Raw genomic sequence first — 14456 nt, forward strand, 5'->3', positions numbered from 1 at the left:
CATTTAGTGGTAGTGTAACGTAGTTTTTAAAATCAAAAAATATTTGAAAACAAGATTTTTAATCTTCTTAACAAAACAAAATTGTAATTTCCTATAGCATCAAAACATTTTAAAAACTATTGACAAATTGAACTTAAAGCGAACAACCACAGGATTACAAATTTTGCAAAAGATTAGACAAACTTTTCAGTATTTCGCAAGAAATATATAGAAAATTAACGGGGTAAATAATTATATAATAATAGTGTTAGTACCAGTTTTTTAATTTCCACAAAAAAGATGTGAATTTCGTACTTCTACAGTGAAATTCAGCACGATATATAGATCATTTCCGGTGAAAGCCGAAAAAAGCGAATCTAGAGAGCAATCTGTTCTCTGCAATGGTATTCATGAGTACGTGCGCACGGAAACGAGGAGTATTCGGACATCACTTGTAGGGGTCGAGTGGACTTTTATTTTATTTTTTTTTGCTAGTGTCGGCTTTCCCTTCGACGAGGTCTATTCACCCATGACGCGGAAAGGAACCTTTATGGCGCTGTTTGCCCTCTTCATTCGAGTGGGAGGGTCGTTTTCACGGCTCTACTTTTTTTGCTTTCCCCGTTCTCGCGCTTTATCGTCAAAGTTCACCCTCTCTCTTCTCATTCGTATCCTCGCCTCGGTCTCGTTTTCCCTTCATCTCAATTTTTTCATCAGGACTTTTCATTTGTTTACTTATTCACCAACATTCTTTTATAGTTGATATATATTTTTTTATTTTAAGAAAGCAAAATTGTTTAATCTCGACTGTAGGTGACAAGAAAAATTAAATTTCTCCAAGCGTATTCATGCAATGCAATGGAAGTCTTACTTTACGAGGACCAAAACATAAATTTACTGATGACTTTTTTTCTTTCATCCCTCTATATTCTTTCTATGGATCATAAATCCTTCGACCCACCCGTAAGTAATGTCGGCTTCTAAGGTACAATTCCCCTTTCCCTCCTTTCCTCCGTCAATTTACTTAATATACTGCGCGCAATTACTGTATTTAACGTTGCATACTCATCGTACGCGCAATAAGAAATTATCTCCTTCGTTGCACTTTGCGACGATTCTATAGTTATCGAGTCAATGAGTATGATACTTTACATTTCTTTCGGCTCAGTTTACATCTCTTCAAAATTAAGTGATAATCGAGGAGTGGATGACTTGGTTTTTATTTCAACCTCGATCAACATTCTATTTTTTTCCATAACATTCTGGCATATCATGAAATATTCCAAAATGTTTTGGATTTTTGTGGAATGTACATATTAAAAAATATATAAACCTGAAAAATTTAAATTGTGCAACAAAATTGCACAAGAAGGCTTCAGAAGAAGTAGGTTCCCTAAAAAATGTTTTTTTTTTTTAACAAATACTCAAGAAAATCAATTTGTAACATAATAGCACAAACAGAGTTGAAATAAGAGAAATCTGTTTTCAAATAACATTGTAAAACGGCTCATTTAGAGACAGATATATGACAATTGAAAAAAGAGGGAGGGAAAAAGAAAAGACAAGTAACCATCTCTCTCTCTCTCTCTCTCTCTCTCTCATTTCTTTATTATTTATTCATGTTTTGAAGTGATAAATTCTTGATGGCACGGTGTAAGCTCGCAAAACTGGGTGAAGCTTCGAGGGTGAGGTTTCGAAAGTAACGCAAAACTGGGAAAGGGGACGTTTCCAGGGTAACGCTTCCTCTTCTCTATCTCTCCTTCGCTTCTCCCACTAATTGATTCTTTTAATTCTACTCTCTCTCCATGTATCCTTCGCTTCTTCCACCTTTCTCCCCTTACCACTCTCTCTTCCCCCCCCCTCTCTCTCTCTCCATCTCTCCTCTTTTCCTATCCATCCCTCGCTCTCACACTCAGATTGAGACTCGGACTGCATTTGTGTATAGCGCCATTGATGCATAATCCTGTTAAACAAAACAAGAATCCAATGACCAAATTTTGACCACAACGTATAAACGAAAACCAAAAAAACCCTATTGTAATCTGAAAAAAAAACCCCAAAAAAACAAAAAAAAAACAATAAAAAAATAAAATTTTCGGAAAAAATAAAAAAGAGGAAAGAAAAATGAGAAGGCAGCCGACCACATCCCCTTCCTTCTCTTTTTCTTTCTTTCGTCTGCTGTCAATTTCTACCATATAAAATTTTCTTGCCTTGATAAGGGTACTGTACGAGTACCGAAACCTTAGTAATGCAAATGTTCTTATTTATGTTTTTTATTTTCATTTTATTGTAATTTGATAGGCATAAAAATAAAAAAGATGAAAGAAAGAAAAAGAGAAGGAAGGGGGTGTGGTCGGCTGCCTTCTCATTTTTCTTTCCTCTTTTTTGTTTTTTTCCGAAAATTTTATTTTTTTTTGTTTTTTTGTTGTTTTTTTGTTGTTTTTTTGCGTTTTTTTTTCAGATTACAATAGAGTTTTTTTGGTTTTCGTTTAGACGTTGTGGTCCAAATTTGGTCGTTGGATTCTTGTTTATTTTATCAGGATTATGCATCAATTTGATTATTGGACGTTAAATGGGATTTTTAATTTGGATTATGGTCTAATTTAAATTTCGTAAATTTTGTATAGCGCCATGCGCTCTTCTTGAAGGTCGTGGTTCGTATTGGTACGTGAATTGATTTGCGATTTTTTGTGTGATTACTGAAGTGTTACATAATTATTAAGTGTATTTAAAATAGTTTTCATTTTGAGATAGTTCAAGGAAAAACCACTTTAATTTACATAATATGAAGTTATTACTTCTACTGGGCGTCCCACGACGGTTCACGTGTTTTTAATACTACAAGGATCCAACATGTTTCGAGGCCTATTAGGCGTCTTCATCACAGACATATTAACAGAAAACTAATATGGAATATTTGTATGTTATGCTAATATTAATTATAAAGCAGAATTGAATTTGAAATTAATTATGAAGGAATTATTAGCATTTATTTGTATTTGATATTTCTTGGAAGTGATAATTGGCATTTAGTTCAGTAATATTTATTTTTGTTCTGCAATTAATTTTTTAAACGTTTTTTTTTTTAGAATAAAGATTAGATTTTTTATTTTCGCCCCGAACTGACTTACCGATCTTTTAAGTAAGGCAATGTGAAACAGTCCTGCCTTAGACATTACATTTTATAATTAAATTGACCTAAATGCTATTATAATGTAGTCCAAAAAAGTACGCAGAAACATTTCGAGTAATTTATCCCCCCGTACAGTAATTTTTTTCCTATCCCATAATCGGGCTTTCATTCAGGATATTGTATCTGATATATGCGATTTAATTTACGCCATATGTACTGCTTCGATTATTTTTTTAGCAGAATCTTACATTTTACAGATACTTCATGTAAAATTCTTTTCAATTTTACGTAATATCGAGTTAAAAACACTTTGAATTAAAAAACTGGCTAAAGCCTGCGTCAATTCAGAATCAGTTGTTAAAAATTCTATCTCATAAAGTAATGGGAAAGTAATGCGTTCCTTTTTTCAGCAACGCTTACAGTAATGCGTTAGTTTTTGAAAAAATAATGGTAACATGCATAATTTTTTTAGAAAGTAACAGTAACGTTCGCGCGTTCCTTCTGACTGTTAACATGCCAAATGCTGATAATTATAGAGAAAAGTACATCAATTCCTACAATATCCTGGCATTCTGAAATATTAATAATTTTTCTACAATATTCTGGAATACTTTTGTATATCTTGGAAAACTGTTGGATTATCTAAAGTCAAAATCAGATTAAATGCGGTATAAAGCTTTAGAATTTTCTAGAATTCTCCATAGTTTATTTGACATAATATTTCAGAACACGGGCCTTTTCAAAATTCCAGAAATTTCTGAACTTTTCTAGAATATTCTGCAACACTTAAATGTGATTTTCAGTGATTTTCTCCAGATTTGTTGCTCGTATAATAAAACCAAAATTGTCACCGAGGTACGTGAAACTACGTTCAACAGGTAAAAAGATTACGAATTAGCCATGGTCAAGTTCAGGAATTTATGCCCCGAAATTAGCCCGTTAACCGTGGGGGGGGGTCGATTTTACCCATGCCGAAATTTCAAATCGGTGCTATTTGCGAAACGAGCAAGAAGACCGGTCCTTACCCCCATCTAAAAAATTGTACCTTTAGTCAGCTTTAGGGTGCAGTTAAAGTGCAGTTTGGGTCGACCCCCCCCCCCCTCCGTACGGTTTAGGTATTATTTCAAAAGATCACACTTGAGGTAAGTTTACTATTTTTCTTTTTTTCTGTATCAGCGAGAGTAAGGCGAATGCATTTATTACTCCTTATAAGTCAAAGTATAAAAATTGATTATTTATTACATTTCAATCAAGTTAGGCCGATAATAGGAGCACGAACGATAACAGATGCATTTACCCTACGATTTCACTTTATATTATTTTAATAAGAAAAGTCATGGTCCTGTGTGTACATATTTAGATCAGAAAATAATTTTTTGTTAATAAATAAATGGTTTTGCATATAGCAATGTGTATATTTCTATTAAAACCTCCTACATTCACACCTAAAATAATTCATGAGTTCATGTTGGAAATTAAGGGTTTCAATTCCGTGAAAATTTCTGTCGACATTTTTTCATTGAAAGTCACACTCTTCCCCTTTAATTTCCTTTTTGAATCGTTCAATTCCATTCATTTGTCTCTGATTTATGTATTTAAAAAAAATTATGTTCTTCTATCAGTTTATTTGTTTATTGTTAATTATATCGTCAATAATTCAAAAAAAAACACATACTGCGAAATTGTACCGTTAAGTAGAAGGTTCCAACTAGAACCATGAATTTTTTCAGATTTTTAGGATCACGTTTTCGATTTTTTTTAAGCATTGGGTCGCATCTCGCGGAGGTCAGATTATGGAAGTTGCTCCCAGTAATGTTCTGGAATTTTCTAGAATGTTCTAAAATCTTTTAAAATGTTCTAAAATTTTTGGTATGATTCAAATATTCCTAAAAGTTTTAGAATATTTTGAAGGTTTGAAAAGACATATTTAATTTTATGGTAAATATACCTCGTTAGAGCTATTTTCCCACTTCTTTTGTGTTTATTCATGTCCATACTCTTTTATTCTTATTGGAAATTCAATAACTACATACTATTTGCTCAATCGCTCACGAGTAAGTGATCGAAAATGCCTCACAAACTGCAATTTCGTGAGCGAACGATTTCCTGACATTCACCAAGTACGGTCAACAGTGATGTAAAGAAGCAAATTTTCTTTATTATGCTTGTACATAATAATCAATTCATACCGGTTTTTCTAACTATAAAAAGAATTATTTATTTTCACTGCCAAAAATTTATTGTATGCAATATTGATTTGACCTTCTGTTTTTGGATCGTACTTTTGCGAATAGAAAGGTTTTGTGAAAGATTTTTTTTTATTTAAAAAGAGAATCAGTCAAGCAAGGTGGGGTAAAAGAATCAGTGGCTTATAAAATCACCAAGTCAGCATTAGCAGAAAGTAAGCGCATCCTATTTTGGTTTCCTGCCAACTGTCACGTCCTTTCCAACCCTCTCTTTTCCTTAGTTTTATTTTCTCGATTTATCCCCCCCCCCCCCTTAAGTCTCCATCTCCCACATCCGACCTCTTTACGCCATTTTGCTCCGTTGCCACTCAAAGAAAAGTCGATGCTCAGAATGGTTTCAGAGTCAGCACTTCGTTCTGACTTCACTGAATTCAAGACCATCAGCTTTTATGTCTCAATACAACCTCAATCGGGATTCTTTTCTTGAAATTCTGAAAATGATACGAATTTATATGTTTATTTTATTGCCAGTTTTATTCATGCATAGTGTCCGAAAAAAACTATGTTTTTTTACGACGCACCCCCTCAACTTTTTTCATTTGGTGAAAAAATATAATATAATCTTTTCTTTTTTAAATAATGTGAAAGCGTGGTCCTGAGGACTTATAAACAGTCCCAGAATGATTAAAATGAATAATCAATGTTAATTTTCGTAAGTATAATAATTCTTTGTCAGGGAATACAACTGATGGTATCATACGCCCAGAAAAAATATTTGACCCAATTAGACCAATAATACTGATCCTTGGCTTTGAATTTTGGAGATTCTATACGCCATTCTTTGGGTTTCTTTTATACTTAAATGAATTAAAAAGATAAATAAATATAACATTTCAACCTTCGCAAAAGGTAGCTTTCGATGTTTAGGGCAATCAATTATTATATTTACGATAATTAACAATAATTAATCATTGTTAAAATTTTGGAACAGTTTAAGGCCCCAGAAACACAGTTTAAAATTATTTTAAAAAGAAAAATATGGAATCATTTTTTCAACGAATAGAACAATTTTAGGGGGTGCGTCATAAAAAAGACATTGAGTTTCGTAAGGCACTCTGACGTATAGTCTTTTTTGAGTTACTTATTTCTGTATTTTTATTTTTATAAAATATTATTATAAACATGCAGAATAATTTTCTAATCAATTGAAAATAAAAATAAAGTAAAGAAATACATTTTATCCAGGTTGGCAGAAAAAATTTATTTTCCAAATTCCCTGACTTTCTCCTGATTTTTACCTTAACAATTTTTCATTTTACCTGACCATTAACATTCAAAGACCAAAATGTAAATCTAGTAATGTTTTTCGCAAAGAATTTTTAACAAATGCATAAAACAATGTCAGATTTACATTAAAAAAAATATCAAGAATTATTTATTGATTGCAACCAAAAAAGTGACTTTTTCCGTAAAAGATTAATTTTCAATTGAATAGTCAAATTTTAAAACAAACAAAAATGAAACTTTAACCAAAAAAAGTTGCATTTTCAACGAGATAATTACATTTTTTATAAAATTGCTTAAGCAAAAATATTATTTTCAGCAAAAATATGATTTTCAGCAAAAATATGATTTTCAGCTAAGAAGTTTAATTCACTATCAAAAAGAAAACTTTTCAACAAAACACATGAATTTAAAAAAAAACAGTTGAATTCTCGACTTAAATAGACAAATTTTCGTCCAAAATTGGAATAGTTAAACTTTCATTTAAAATCCAAATTATTCAACTTTTTTGACTAAAAAAGAGGACATTTGAAACAAAGAAGATTAGTTGTCACTAAAAAAGATAAATTTTCCACAAAAAATATCAATTTTCAAAAAAAAAGGAAAAAGTTTCATTATTAGTTAAAAAAAAATTATTTTCAAAAAAATAATTGAATAGTTGTAACCAGAGATAAACCCTCTAAAAAAATAATAAAAAACCTTAACTTTTACCCAAACAGTTTTATTTTCAGTGAAAATAGAACAATCTACAACAAAAAGTTAATTTTCTACCAAGATAGTTGAATTTTCAATCAAAAAACGATTTAAAAAGAAGTTTTAATTTCAACCAAAAAGAATGACTTTTGCACAAATTTGTTGAATTTTCAAACTAATAATGAAAATTTTGAGTAAAAAAACTACGCGTCAGAGGTAAGCAGCTGCAGAAAAAGAAGAAAACAATAAATACTAAGTAAATAAATTGCTGACAAGAATATAATATCAGTTTGTCTGCATAACTTCATTTTCAGAATTCTTGGATTTTTCCTGACCAATTTTTCATTTTCCCTGATCATTAATATTCAGTGGCCAAAGTCTTATAATCTTGTCACATTTTCAACATAAGATTTTTTCATGGACTCAATGAAGCAATTTTAAATTAAAATTCAAATATTTCAAATTATGCTCGACTGTTCCTGTTGCCAGCTCATGCAGTTTTTTCCCAATCCAGCCGTCCTTGAAATGTACTTTTTTCGTAACACAGGTTTCCTTTAAATTTTTCATCTGTTCAAATATGTATTTGTCTTTGCGTTTTAAATATATTATTATTTCTTTTTATTATTACACCATTAAGCCATTTCTCTTTCAGGGTAGGCGTGACTCACTGAGTGGGGAAAGGAGTAATGTGGAGAAGGGATAGAAAATTTTCAGATTGATCCAGAATTCTCGTGTTACTTATGTACATAGAAGGTAGAATGCGTTCCATGTAAAAATACTGGGGGTAATCTCATCATTAAAAAAAAAATGAAGATCGGTGAGAGCACAATGAAACATTACATAAATTTTATGTTACACCCTTGCCAATCTTCAGTTTTTTTGTGTCGAGATTAGCTCCAGCACTTTTACCTGTGTCGCTCGACCAAATCAGTAAGGATTTACAATGATTGATCAGTGAAACATATAGATTACTGGAATTTCATTAACTTTTTCAACTAATGAATCAGTGAAAAACTAACCTATTTCCAGTGAATTTCTTCTGATTCAAATGACTACAAGTACGTCGCTGATTCTATGTGCGAAATTACACTGATTCGAGATAGGAATTACGGCACTTAGAAAATGATTTAGTTGAATCCACAACATGGAACATGATTATTATATGCACAATAAAATATTTGGTAGACCCAACTAAATGTTTTGGTTGTTTTAATCAAATAGTTTGGTAGATGGTGTATTTTCTTGTTTCGACAAAGAATGTTTAATTAAATCAAATTCTCACGTATATAAAAAAACATTCTTTTGCTTGAAGTAAATACATTTTTTCTTAATGGAAAAGACGTTTCTACATACTATCATAAACATAACACACAAAGATATGTATTATATTATTGATTTATTTATCATTTTTGAATGCTTAAATTCATTTACACACACACGCATAAATGGACATCGGACCAAGGCAATGGTGGTCACGCGACGAACAGCAATTCAAACCTGTGCGTGTGCGTCACTCAAAAGTCAGCCCGAAATTCTTCTGTTAGTGCGACGTTTTCTCACGCATCTCGATACACGTCTTTTATAACACAAGAATACCCGCAAAAATATTCTTCTTTAGAATACAATATTTTTTAAGAAATTTATTTTATCCAGAAAAAAGTTCCATTAGAATATATATCCATAGTGGAATTTTAAGAAAACACTATTAGATAAAAATGGTCTTTACTGGAATTGAATATTTGAGAATCTTTCAAAATACTATATATTTAAAAATGTTTATTAAATTTTGGCGCTTTAATTTTTGAATTATATTCGAATTTCTTATTAGCATGAAACTTAAAAAAAAGATTTTATCGCAAACGGTAACTCGATTCCAAATAAGAGAGAACCACTTGCCCGATTTATTATCGCTAGCGGATGTCTAAGAGGAATATTAAGTGATACCGTTTACGGAGCTGATGTGTAATTATTATCTTCCTTCTCTTCCCGACAATTTGCCGACTCTCGTTAATATCTACTTGAATATGAGAATATTCACTCACTATATCAGATTCGCAATCAGGATAACCAATTCGTGAATTCAAAATTCTATTTCAAAATAAATGTCGATTATCAATAAAATGTAATCATTTTTATGCATGGTACGTTATCACTATATTTTATCTCTATCAAACCTCTAACAACAAAAATAAATACTAAAATCCTAATCATAATTTGTATACTTCTGATATTTGTATGGATATTTTCTTACAAGTAGCATAATTAAGGTAAAATCGATCAAATATTTACCCTTTTTATCATTTTACAAACAAGTTTCCAAACTCGTTTCCTTTCGCGAAGTGTTCGATAAAAAGTCATGTCCTAGAAACATGAAGTCCAGTTTTACAGATATAATAGTTTTATAATTATATATCGTCATTTGCCAGATAACAAGTTCAAATTGCCTTTTTCCGGCCAGAAAAAATATATCAATCCATGGACTAATTACATTTTGTTAAAATTTTTCGATTCCAATAGACTTGTTCACATTTTCTAATATTGTGTCATATCTTTAAACATATAGAAAGTTTATCAATTAATTTTTCTTCTTTTGATTGTGCAAAAACGCATCAATTTTGAACAATATTTTTATTGTCGCATTTAAAATGCCACCTCACTGTTAACACTTACATATATCGCAATGTTTATATATTGCGATTTCGAAGTCACAAACATACATTATTATTCACCGGATGACCGCAAATTTGTTGCAAATATGTACTCGTGAGACGTAAATTTCGTCTTATCTTAATTGCAAGTATGCCACGTGACCAGGTTTTCAGAAACAAAGAAAATATTATAAAACATAAAACTAGTAAGGAAATACAATTAGAAATAATGACACCACTTATTTGACAGTGATTTAAAAGAAATAAAAATAAAGGTTTCGTTAAGCATACGCCAACTTGAAAAAAAAACGAACCGAAATTAAGGGACCCAGGGAATAAGGGCGTAAGTGCCAAAACATGAATTCTACAGGAGAAAAAAAACTGCCTGACTTGAATGCATTTGACTTTCTTTTTATAGTACTTTTGAACTATTACTTGGCTCCAACGAACCATGAAAGGAACACCCTGAAAAAACTGGCCATCTCCGAGAAAAACTCTTGTCAAAGGTACGGCGCCCAGTTGAGAAAAAGCACCTTTTTATGGACGATAATCGCCCGACAGGACAATTTGTAACCGATTCGATGTTTTTTTTAATGCCCGTAAGTGTTCCAGGTAGAACGAGTGACAGCGGATATTTTACTCCAACTAAACAAAAATTTGTTATTTAAGAACAAAGTTTAAATTTTTTTTTGTCTTATTTAACTATTTCTTTTAATACTAAAGGATGTTAAAAACCAACGTAAGAACTAACTCAAATTATTTCCAGACGGTTACAGAAAGAATTTTTTTCATAATCTCATAAACTACTAAACAAAAGTCCCTTTTTCCATGATTAGCAATAATTATATATGTTTAATTTGAGTTTCAATTTGTAAGGAATTTAACAGATATTAGTGTACATTGACAAAAAGTTAAGAATAGCTGCTGTTTACAAATTTTTTAAACAATCTTTAAAAATAAATTCACATCTTAACTTTTTGTTCATGGATATGCTTCATTTTTCATGTCGAATCAACTCAAACTGTCTTAGTGAAGACTTCTTGCTGCTATATTTTACATAGGGACAAAAACTATTAATCACACAAAAAATTTTGATTTAAAAATGCACATTTTGTCGATTTGTTTATTAATATTAATTTTTTGCGAAATCAACTCAAAATATCTTACAAAAGACTTCTTGCCATTATATTTTTTGTAGTGACAAAAACGGTTCATTACATAAACAGTTTAAAAAAACAAATGCACCTGTTTACCATTTTTTATTAGTAGGCCTAATTCTTTGCAGAATAACCTTGAATTTTCATGCGACAGATACCTTCCTATAATATTTCTGAAATTGCAGGAAATTAGTAATTATATCAAACATTTTCAGATGCTAATGCTTACTTTGACGATTCTTTATCAATAGGCTGAATGGTCGTTTAAGGAATTAATAGCCTTTATCATGTTAACAAACATGACAACAAGAAATCTTTTGCAAGACATTTCTAGTTGATTCCGTAAAATAGAGTCAAGCCAATTAATAAAAAAAAAGTAAAAATATGCACTTGTTTCTAAAATTTGCTCAAGTAATTGGTAAACAGCAAGTATTCTTAACTAAATGTAAGCGCAACATTAAGGATGTACAATTAATTTTAAATTTGCCGACCCTTAAAATGATTTATAAAATCGACAAAAAAAAGGTTTATTATTAATTTCTGTAAATATTGATGGAGGCTTCTAAGCCAAATTCAGAATAAAAAAATTCAGTTTAAAATTGTTTATTTAACAGTAATTATGTAAAGCTTTAGTTTTTTCTCTCCCTGTAGGTAAAAGTTACAATTTTTATTGAATCCTAATGATCAAGGACTTATTTTATTCTTTAAAGGATTCTCTATAATTCTATTTGGGCCGTGTTCATTAAAATTTAAACTATGATTTCTTATAACAATAATAACTGTATGATTCCTTAAAGTAGTCCGGCTACTGGGAAAGCTAGTCAAAGCTATGTCAATTATTTTTTTCTGAAATTTGAAATTAAATAAAAAATTTGGCCAGGATATCAATTACTAAATAAGGTAACAAATTTTCATGCTGAGCAATATAAAAAAAATGTTTTTTAAATAGTAATAAAATGTAAATTTAAATGTTGATTTGACTCGATTCTAGCTACATTTTGCTAAAATTAAGCTCAAATACCCTGAAAGCAAGTATAAATGAGCAGTAATTAAAATTTTGCATTATATTTTCTGTCTAAAAAAAAGTTTTCCTGACAATATTCAACGTGTTTTAAAACCAAAATTAACAATTGTTGGAGCCCGCGAAAGGCTGAATGATTTTTTTCTGAGGTGTGCTTCGAAGCCTCCATCAAAATATACAGAAATTAATAAAAGATCTTTTCTTGTTTATTTTATCAATCATTTTAAATATAGACAACTTTCGAGATTGATTCTACGTCTGTCATATTTAATATAAAAACTATGGATTTAAAATAGTGAAACATGAGAGAATCAGTTTTATTTATTAGTTTGTTGCTAACATTATTTGTTTGACAAAAAAAGATTAAGTTTTGTTGTTAAAAAACAAGTTTCTGTTTAGTCAGAGTGAAATATTTGCAGTAACTTGTTATACCTGGAAGATTTGCGGAACAAAAAACATAAAAATCCATTAAGAATTGTACTGCCGGCTATATAAAAAAGGAGGTTTTCCCCATTGTACGTCCCACAAAATGCCGAGTTTGATGCAAAAAGAGTTGCATAGGCTTTCCATTTTTTAACTTTGAAAAACAAAACACTTCTTTTGAGCTATTACTTAAATACAGGGTGATTTTTTTTAACTTGAAGCTTTTGATACATAACATTTTTTCATAGAATGCCTATTTTTCGAGATATTTGAAAGTTTCAAGTTAAAAAAATCACCCTGTATATCAGACTATAGGAAAAACGAAAAAAATACATATAAATGAAAATATTGACACACAAAGAGCGGCATAACTTCCCGAGTCGAAATATAAGTCCTCTTTTTATTTTCTTAAATTCTCTAGCCTCTGAGACTTTACGAAGATCGGACGAGGATTAATTCAATATAATACAAGTACTATTTAACTACTCAAAATGTGCACAAATTTCCATTTTTGCATGTTTGGAGGTCTAAAAACGGACCTAATGAAATACTTATTAGATTCTCGTAGATCCTCTATTAAGTGCCTCTTACATATTTTAATATGAATGCGTTATCCCAGGTGCGAATTGACCGTCGGTCCCCCGGTCGGGCCAACCGACGGGCGGTCGGTCGGTCCAACTTTGTGCACCACTGGTCGGACCAACCAGGTAAATGATAACGGTCAACCGCCTTTGCCTTCTCCACTTCAGCCCGACAGTTGGTCCCATATATGGGCCATATATTAAGAAGACGCCAGCCCTACCTTCAAAACAATAATTTAAAAAAAATTGTTATAATTTAGAATTTTTAAAATTTAATTACATTAATTAATTGAATTTACTTTTTAACGACAATAATTTTAAAAAAATGTATTTTTGAAATTATTATCATATAATTTTCATTTTTTACCATTATTAAATACATCATTGGCACAAACGGTTACTTACATATATAATCTCACGCTTTCACGCTTTAAAAAATCGCACTCGCCGAGGATTCGAACCCTGCCTAAACTACTTAAACTAGTGTATTTTACCGAGTACTCTTCCCACTTCGCTATCGAAGCACTTGAAGTTTGGTTACAAAAACTCCGCTAAATGTTTCGACGCTCCCGGTGCTCCTTAATGACAGAAAGATTGTTGAAATCACCCACTTTTTATAGAGTAACATTATTTTAAAATGTTCTAATATTGTATAATTTAAACAAAAAATTAAAAAATTATCCACAAATTATTTGTTGAAAGAATTTTTTCTACGATTTCCCATTAATTTACGTTTTTTAAGTTATATTGCGAGAAATTTTGATAAAAACAAGATGATTGAAAATTTTTCTTGAGATTATTATTATTAAAATTACCTCAAATTTAATAAACAAATGCATTGGTCAGGAATTTTTATTTTTGGTCATTTTTTTTTTTAATCAGGAACTTAATGATAATTTTAGCAAAATTTATAATTAGTTGATAATTTTATGATTTTTTTATACAAATCTAAGGAAAAAATTCATAAATCAGGTATTTCTTGACATAAAAATTCGACGTCAAATTTTTTAACTAGGAACTTCATGCTAATTTCAGCAAAATGAATTTTTTTCAATTTTATAATTTTTTTAACAAATTTAAGAAACAAATGCATAATTGGGGCATTTGTCAACAGAAAAAATTTTTTTCTTTCGATTTCAGACTTTTTCACTGGGATCTTCATAATAAATTTAGCAACGGCGACCATGGCTTCATGTCTCCCAGACTGCTGTGGGCTAGAATGAAAGTAGGAATCAGAAGACTATTTATTATATTAGCATGCTACGCGCCGGTTGATAGTGATCCTAGAGAAGTAAAAGACGCCTTCTGGGACACTTTAAATGACACAATAAACATCTGCGAACATGGGGAAAGA

Source organism: Belonocnema kinseyi, chromosome 6, assembly GCF_010883055.1.
Source record: "Belonocnema kinseyi isolate 2016_QV_RU_SX_M_011 chromosome 6, B_treatae_v1, whole genome shotgun sequence".
NCBI classification, from domain to species: domain Eukaryota; kingdom Metazoa; phylum Arthropoda; class Insecta; order Hymenoptera; family Cynipidae; genus Belonocnema; species Belonocnema kinseyi.